The following is an 8,746-nucleotide window of genomic DNA, read 5'->3' on the forward strand; positions in this document are numbered from 1 at the left end:
AAAAATTTAACAAAATCATTACCATACACTCACAAGTCGAAACGATCAAACTTGGAAAATCATCTCCAATTCCATAACTTACTCGAAACGAGCTTATTGGCAAACACACAAAGTATTAATATACACAAACTAAAAACCAGATGAAATTGTCTAAACAAATTTAAAAGTGAAGATTTGAAATATAAGAACTGGTCCGATCTAAATTTGTTTAGACAATTGCATCACACTACCTAAACTAAACAAAATCTAAAAAGAATAAACATGCTTGTTTTACGTTGTAAGCTCGACGCCTGTTATTTAAGAATGTTCCTCCAAGTTACTTCCACCCGATAATTCCTAACCACACAGAAGCAAATGTGAAAGGAAACAAACGATAATATAACAAATTCACAATTATAAAGAAAACATGTACAAGTGTAGTAAACATACTCAAGTATCAATATAAACAAGTGAGAATATACAATATGTGCGATATATACAAAACTCAAAACATTAGAAACTATTGCGATGCAAGTTAAATAAAACACCAATCCCCGGCAACGACGCCATTTTGCTGAAGCACTAAAGCAGCAAGCAACAAAAGTTTTGGAAATATTTATCCGGGAAATTATCGTCTCCCCAGGGACTAGTGCATTGAACTGCCGTTCAACAGTTTTCACAGTTATGAGTTTAGATTGAATTGGTAAAAATTAAATATGGGAATTGAACATATGAACAAGAAAGAATACATTCTTTGGAGAGGAGAAACTATCAAGCATGAATTTACACTACTCAAAACAAACTTAAACATATCAATAAGTCACAGTCAACATACAATACTCATCAAAATCATCACATATCGCTCGCAATAGTACCCATCTCTGCAACACTGAGCTGAGAGAACAACTGTATTACTCTTGTCGACAATCTCTCAACCGACTCAAACAACACAGAATCATTAAGCTTCGATACCCACGTAATTATCAGCTCTAAATTTATCTCTAGAATCTAATAACTAATAGATTTTCTTCCCTAATCAAGATTTGTGAGGTCTATTTCTACAACAACACAAATCCAAACATAAATGCAAAGGAAAGCACAAAATTGATTTGTAAAGCATATATTATACCACATCATGATCAATACATATACATATGTTCAAAGTAAATATACAAACATACCCAAAAAAACAGAGTATACAAAGAGAAGAGAAGAAGAGGAACCAAACATTTCTTGGTTTGTCAACACCAATCAATGAGAAATTCGACCTCTAATCATCAAGATGCAACCCCATTTGATGTTTCTAAGCCTCCCTTGTAGCGGCCGGCAAAAAATATTCGAGCGTTTGAACATTCGAAATACAGAGTCGCCACCAAATTTTATTTATTCCAAAAAGGAAAGGGAAAATATCGATAAAACCCAAAAAGATAGAAAAAAAAGGATAAGATTGTCGTCGCAACCAAATTAGGATTCGGGAGTCGGTTAAGCAAGGGGAAGGTATTAGCACCCCTCATCTCCATCGTACTCGACGGGACCCATTTAGTTAGTCTTGTGATTGATTGTTAGCTTATTATCTACTTGCATTCTTTATTAGGTTGGAAAGGGACAAAATTAGATTTTTTATTATTGTGCTCGCCAAGACATTTGTATCTCGTGCCTACGTATTCCCTCGTGCAATGGGAAAGTCAGAGCAATCGTAGTTCGGGGTAAAAAACTACGATTTTGGTTGATTGGTTTTAATGAACGATGTGTGAATCGCTCTTTATGAAAAAAAGGTAATACGAACTAAATTAAAGGGTCTTTAATGGAATCCAAGCATTTAAACAAAAGCTTAACGGCCATCGCCTAAATGCTTTTAGAACAACTTGTACAAGTACGTACAAACCCTTCTTAATTCATCCATTACAGACCAAACTCAATTCGATTATTAGAGGTTTTTTTATTATATATATAAAAAGAGTTGGAAAGAGGAATTTAGTGTTAACCGATATTTGTTATGAAAGGATAGATTTAACGAGTTGAAATTGTTTATTTAGTGGTTTGTAGAAAGGTGAGATAAATAGAATTTTAAAGAGTTTTTAATGGAGTCTAAGCATTCAAACAAAAGCTTAACGGCCATCGCCTAAATGCTTTAGAGCAATTTGTACAAGTACGTACAAACCCCTCTTGATTCATCCATTATAAACCAAATTCGATTCGATTATCAAAAAGCGTTTTGTAGAGAAAGGTGAGACAAGTCAATTTTTAAGGGATCTTTAATGGAATCTAAGCATTCCAACAAAAGCTTAACGGCCATCGCCTAAATGCTTTAGAGCAACTTGTACAAGTACGTACAAACCCCTCTTGATTCATCCATTATCGACAAAACTCGATTCGATTAAAGAGGTTGGAAAAGGCACTGGGTATTGACCAAAATTTATTATGGAAATTGTTTAAAATGAGAAATGTGTTGTATCAATGACTTAATTAGTTTATTTGAGTTAATATAGATTAAAAATAGGAAGAGGTGTATTAATGAAAAAGGGTTTGTAAATAAAAATGAGCTAGGCCCACTAGCAATCATGGCCCAAACACACAAAAACCTAATTAACTTCTAAAAATTCTAAATAATAATAATTAAATTAATAAAGAAAAAGAATGAGTAAATAAAATGGAATAAATAAAAATGGTGAGATGGCAGTAGCGTCCCTCCCCCTTAAAATCTCACATAAGTTGTTGTTTTTTTTCATTTTTTTTAATTTAATTAAGAAAAAAAACAATTATAGTTTTCCATATTAAAAGAGGAAGAGAAAATAAAGTATGGGAGAAAAAATAGGGACAAACCGTCCCACCACCACAAAAATCTCATGGAATGTTTTTATTTACTTTATAATTAAATAAATGCATTAATTGAAAATAAAGAATAAATTAAGTAAAATCAAAATAAACTTAACAAAGAGAACCCTCCCTTTTATTTTCATTACTCGTTCCGCCTCCTTCTCTCTCGCTCATATGAAACAGAGCAAGAGAAACACTCTCAACCCTCAACTCTCGATTTGTCTCTCTCTCTCTCTCTCGCACGAATCTCTCACACTCGCGGTTCAAACAACAACGTCAAACATAGCAAACAATATCGATACCCTTATCCCCACAAAACCCTAAATCCCCACTATTACTCTGTTCATATTGTTACATATAAAAGGCAAGAGCTATAATTTAAACAAGAATGAAAAGCCTGTACCGAGCAACAATGAAAGAAAGCTCCAATGGATTTACCGAATAACGATGACTCCGACGATAGCTTCAAGGTATTTCTTCTGCTCTCTTTACTTTTTCGTACACCGATGGTTCTTCTTCATCTTCGGCTCTCTGCGTACGTGCTTCATTCTGTCGTTTGGCTGTGCGTGTTTATTGTTCTGTTTGTGAGATTTGAGTGTTGTATTAAGTTGAGCATTGGGTTGCTGTATTTTCTGCAGGTGTGAAGGTTATTGTTGGTAGAGGTTTGTGGTTCAGATTTTATGGGGTTACTGAGTTGAAGGTTGAGAGTTATGGCTGAGATTGAGTGAGGTTTTGAGCAGAGTGAGGTTTTTTTGGGTGTTGTGATGTGTGTAGTGATGTAGTAGTGTAGAGGAAACTGAGTATGGGTTGAGGGTAGAATTTCAGTGCAGATGTTTTTGTGTATTTGTTTCTACGGGGTTTTTGAACATTTTCTGAAGATTATTGTTGGTGAGGTCGGAACAGAGTTTTTGTAGGGTTTTTCTGTGTAGTTTTTTTTTTATGAATTGAACAGAGGTTTGAGAGGGTTTTGGGATGAGTTCTCTCTAGGGTTTATGACCAAGTGTGGCTGCCGCTCTCCTCAATGAAACAGTAGATATATAGTGCTTAGGTTTGGGAATGATTTTAGGGTTGGATAGAAATGCTTAGGTTTGGAAACTGATTGGGAAAAAATGCAGTGTACTTTTGTATGGCAGTTTTTGTTTTTGCTAATTTTGTGCAATATTTTCTGATTCTTCATGTGCCAATGTTTGCATTTTCCCTCTCTTTTTCTTTTGAATTTAGGCTGATTTTGTTGTTTTTTATTTGTGTAGGTCTTATGCAGCGTGGAACAAGGCCTTTGCAAATGAGCATGGAAGATGTTTGGAGAATTGAAATTTTGAGGGCTAAGATTAGATTATCATGAAATCTCTTGTAATCCCTTTGTTATAGTACTTCAAAAATGAAGCACCATAATATCTTGTAACTATATTTAATAAACCTTGGATGGTAATTGATGACATATTTGAATGCAACTTGAAAATTTGAATAATGTCTTGAATGAGTTATAAACAATGTGATGAATTTTGGTACTTGTAACTTGACCATACATTCCTTTGCTTATTTGTACTTTATATACCAAGGAATTACATGAATGGATCTTCTTACCTTAGCCTCAAATTTAACATTGATAAATCATGACTTTCAGACCTTGAATCAAGATTCGTTCTTTCACAATATTGCATCCAGTAAACTTTCATGTTATGTTTCAATCTTAATTCCACAATAATCGCCTTGATACCTAAACTTTTTCTTTATTCATAAATGTGATACAAACCAAAAAGAATGCCTTGAATCAACAAATTCTCAAAAGAAAACTTAGTGCATCTTTTGTTGAGACAAACAAAACCTTTCTTCTAGTTGATGAAAATGCCTTGAAATGAAAATGATCCTTAGTTGAATTTTAGCAAACTCAATCATCATGAAATGTACCCTAATCCTCTGACTTTGAATGCTCAATGATGAAGAAATAAACTGGTAGGAACAAAACCCTAATTCTGCACAAAACGCTGATTATTTGTACCCATGCCTTATTGAATGAATCATATGCAAATGATCTAGTGGAATGAAATGTATGGGGCAAAAATTGGGGTATGACATCCCTCTACCAAAAAATGAAGGTTGATGGAGTTGGGAAGAAATACCCCAAAACCATAACCTAAAAAATATGTTTTTACCCCTTTTAACGCACTTCTGTCCTGCCAGAATCGTCGGGCGAACGACACCAGTAGCAACATCACTGTTTTGGCCATAACTTGAGAACCGTAACTCCGATTTGCGCCCAGTTTGAAGCGTTGGAAAGCTTATTCAATTTCCTATCTAACAATGACAAAATATCAACCAAATTGATGATTTTTATTCTTTGATTTTGAGTCTTATTTGTTGATGACTTGGTTCCGTTGCTCAAAATCGCGTGTTTGAAGTCGTGTCTTCTGTAACACCCTTCTAAACCCCTGCAGCAATTATTAAAATAATCAGAGTAAAAACATGCAACCAAGGGTGCCACAATTCATTTTAAACCAAACATGTGTCAACTGTCATGCATTATTAGAAACGATTCATCAAATAAACAACATTATGTTTAACACAGCGGAAAATATGCAGCACAGAATACAAGTAATTGATCAAAATCAGAACCATTAAATAGAGTACGTAAATTGAACTCTAAACTAAATCGTTCCTAGTGTTACACTATCAGAGCATGACTGACACGACACCAACTAACGGATGAGCTCTACAAGCTATCCTCACCGAGCTATGAGCCGCTACTCCTCAATCTGAAAATATCAACATGTAAGGGTGAGTCTCATTCGCAATTAATCAATTTTATAAATTCACAAATAACAAGATATCATGCATATTATCCATTCAATTGAATATATTCAGGTTTACAATAATAATGCCCCAAACACATCAATTAAATCAATCACACCAAGTTATAACATTGGACATCTTCCATTCATGTTATAACCATACATACATCCTAATGCAATGCAACTACATGCATGTGGTACCATACATGGGCAAAACCCATCCGATTGATCTATTCATCACCAAGATACAACCCAACCGGCATAAATTCCACACAATGGGAATTATGCCCACCATTTGATTCACAACATCACCGGGATCCATCACCAAAATGCGTATGAATGAATGCACACATATAACATACTTATAACATCACCGATCCGATGCACCGTATCGTATCACCATAACTCACCATTTTCATCACCGATAAAGTATGTACATGTCATCAGCATCATTCAAATCAACCACATATCATTCCAACAATCATTACAATTGCAGCACAATCATATCATAACCACATTATCACATTATAATCATGTTGTCACAACATCACCACTGGATCAAAATGAACAATGTCATCATCAATAACTCACCAAAAGCAACATCGAACGATATATTCAGTTTCAACACCATCCACAATTATATCATATATAATTCACACCGCATATAACGTCAAATCACAATTATATCATTACAACATCACCACATTGTCACATTAACCAAATCATGTACACAATATACAAAACACGTCATAAACGAAATAAATCGAGCTTTTCAAAAGAAACTCGGGTCGCTGCCCATTAAACCATTTTATTAGATAGAGTACTCGATTACCTTCCAAACGCATAAAACGACAACCAAAACAGACTTACAGTTTGAAAGTTATGAATTTTAGAAAATAAAATATTTTTCAAAAAGCTTCAGTGGTAACCGGTTACCATAATTGGGTAACCTGTTACCCTGTTCAAAAATTAGATTTTTAAGCTACTGTTTCCCTAGTAACCAGTTCCCGTAATTGGGTAACCTGTTACCCCATTCAACAATTGCACTTTCTACGCCTCTATTTGACAGGGTAACCGGTTACCATAACTGGGTAACCGGTTACCATAACTGGGTAACCCGTTACCCTACACCCAGAATCAAAAATTCTGCAGCTTCTTGCTGCTACGAAATTCACCCCTTTTACCCAAAATTCCAACTTTCAAACAACAAAAAATCATCCAAAAAGCATATGAATCGTACACATACATAACACAACAATTATAAACGCATCATTGCATCAAATTCTCCAATTCTAATCTATTTAGGGATTAATTTCCATGACCACTTCTACGAACTTCCATGAACAGTTCTACCCCAAAACCTAACATATTCAAATCAAATTAAACAACATACCAATCAATCCTACTACTCATGAATACATAATAGAGATTAATCGGAAGAGTCTCCTCTTACCTTAGAGTTTAGTTTGGTTCTTCCCCTTCCTATGCTCTTCAGCTCTTTCACGTTCTTCTCCTTTCTCCAATGTGCTCTTTCTCTTCTATTTAATTTTCTCTATTTTCCTTCTTTTATGAAAAATAGACCAAACTTTAGTAAAAGGCCTAACAAACAACCTCCCCTCTTTACTAACCACAACTCTGGCCCAATAACATTATTTCGCAATTTCTCCAAATAATCCAATTAAATTAATTAACTTTAAATAATTAATTTAAATTCCAATTAAATTAATTTATGAAATTATGGGGTGTTACATCTTCGACACTTTATTGTTCATGCTCCAAATACGCATCACTACCTACAAAATAAATTGAAAACTATGAAAAGGTACACAAATGAATCAAAACACAAGTATAAACAAACTAAACGTATTTACACACTAAACGGGGGATTATTCAACGAAATTTACACAAAAACATGATAAGTGCCACAAAATTATATATACAAAAGCACTACAAATTGGCACTTATCAGTGTTTTAAAAACCGAGGTAACAAAGCTATAAGTGAGCATCATTTTTTATACATAAAAAAATAATAAACCTATTCTCTCGGTTTTTTGGAAGAACCGAGGTAATATAGCTATAAGTTATCTCGCTTTGAATCCCTGTTGCCGCATTTAAAAAAAATTCAACGATTTATCACTTGGCGTCTTTTCCAAATTCCATGTTTTTCTATGTTAATTAGTAATTCTCAAAATCTTTGCTATCAATAAATAAGAATAAGAAATAATAGAAAAAAGAAATATTTTATTGATAATAAAATAAACAAGAAAATAGAGAAAACTATTCCACATATTCAAACTTCTCAGTCCACTCAACTTCAACATTATTCCTAACTATCCCTAACTTAGAGAAAAGTTCATAAAGAACGCTTCCATATGGTATAAGGAAAGTCATTTCCTCTCAAGAAATGCTTATCATTTCCTTCAAGAAGTTGAAAATGGTAAGAGAAATATTAACTCTGACGCTATAGGTGAGGAAGTACAAGAGATGCTTGTCATACCAAGTAAGCGTTTTCAATTGTTTCTCTCTTGGGCGGAGATTTACCACTATAAGTTGAAACCAAAATTTTGTAATAGGGCGTAGAGAAGCAGGACTGGTGAGCTTATCTTGGTTGGCATAGATTCGGTGAAGGTAGGTTGAGTAGACATTGTTGAATTGATAATGTTCAACATAATTACATGTCTCTTGACAATTGATTGTCATAGTAATTAGTGATGGAGTAATGATGAAATGAGAGCCACTGACATAGGACTAGATGACTTCATCATGACCAGCTGGCAAAACGAAGGCATTTATCCAGAACTCTTTAATGAGATTAGTGTATATAGGTCCATGTAGAATGTGAAAGTAACCATTCAACCTTTGTTTGTTAACAACTTTTCTTAGTTCAAAATGATCGAAATCATTGAAATCAACAAACTTTTCATTGATAAAGAACAAAATAAAATTATCACACATAAAAAATAAAATTATCTCACAATCAAGTGTTTTTAGAGAGAAGCTGGAGTTTCTCTCTCTAGGAATAACTTAACGTGTTTTTCCCCTCCCTAATCCTCGTGGATTGTGGTGGTTGTTTCCCTAGTTTTTCAGGTTTCCTTTTCCCAAACTGGGTTTTGGTCACTTTTTCTGTTTGTTTTATCTCTTCTCAAAAGTTTCTTTTTCT

General features: G+C 34.0%; 1 long non-coding RNA gene across 1 annotated transcript; it reads left to right on the plus strand.

The window, feature by feature from the left end:
* The first annotated feature begins 2,920 nt into the window (after window positions 1-2,920).
* On the plus strand, window positions 2,921-4,264 carry LOC131634928 (uncharacterized). The gene is made up of 2 exons (XR_009293692.1): window positions 2,921-3,266; window positions 4,047-4,264. It is a non-coding gene; the product is annotated as an uncharacterized LOC131634928 (long non-coding RNA).
* Window positions 4,265-8,746: the final 4,482 nt, after the last annotated feature.

This window comes from Vicia villosa, unplaced genomic scaffold, assembly GCF_029867415.1.
Source record: "Vicia villosa cultivar HV-30 ecotype Madison, WI unplaced genomic scaffold, Vvil1.0 ctg.001383F_1_1, whole genome shotgun sequence".
NCBI lineage: Eukaryota > Viridiplantae > Streptophyta > Magnoliopsida > Fabales > Fabaceae > Vicia > Vicia villosa.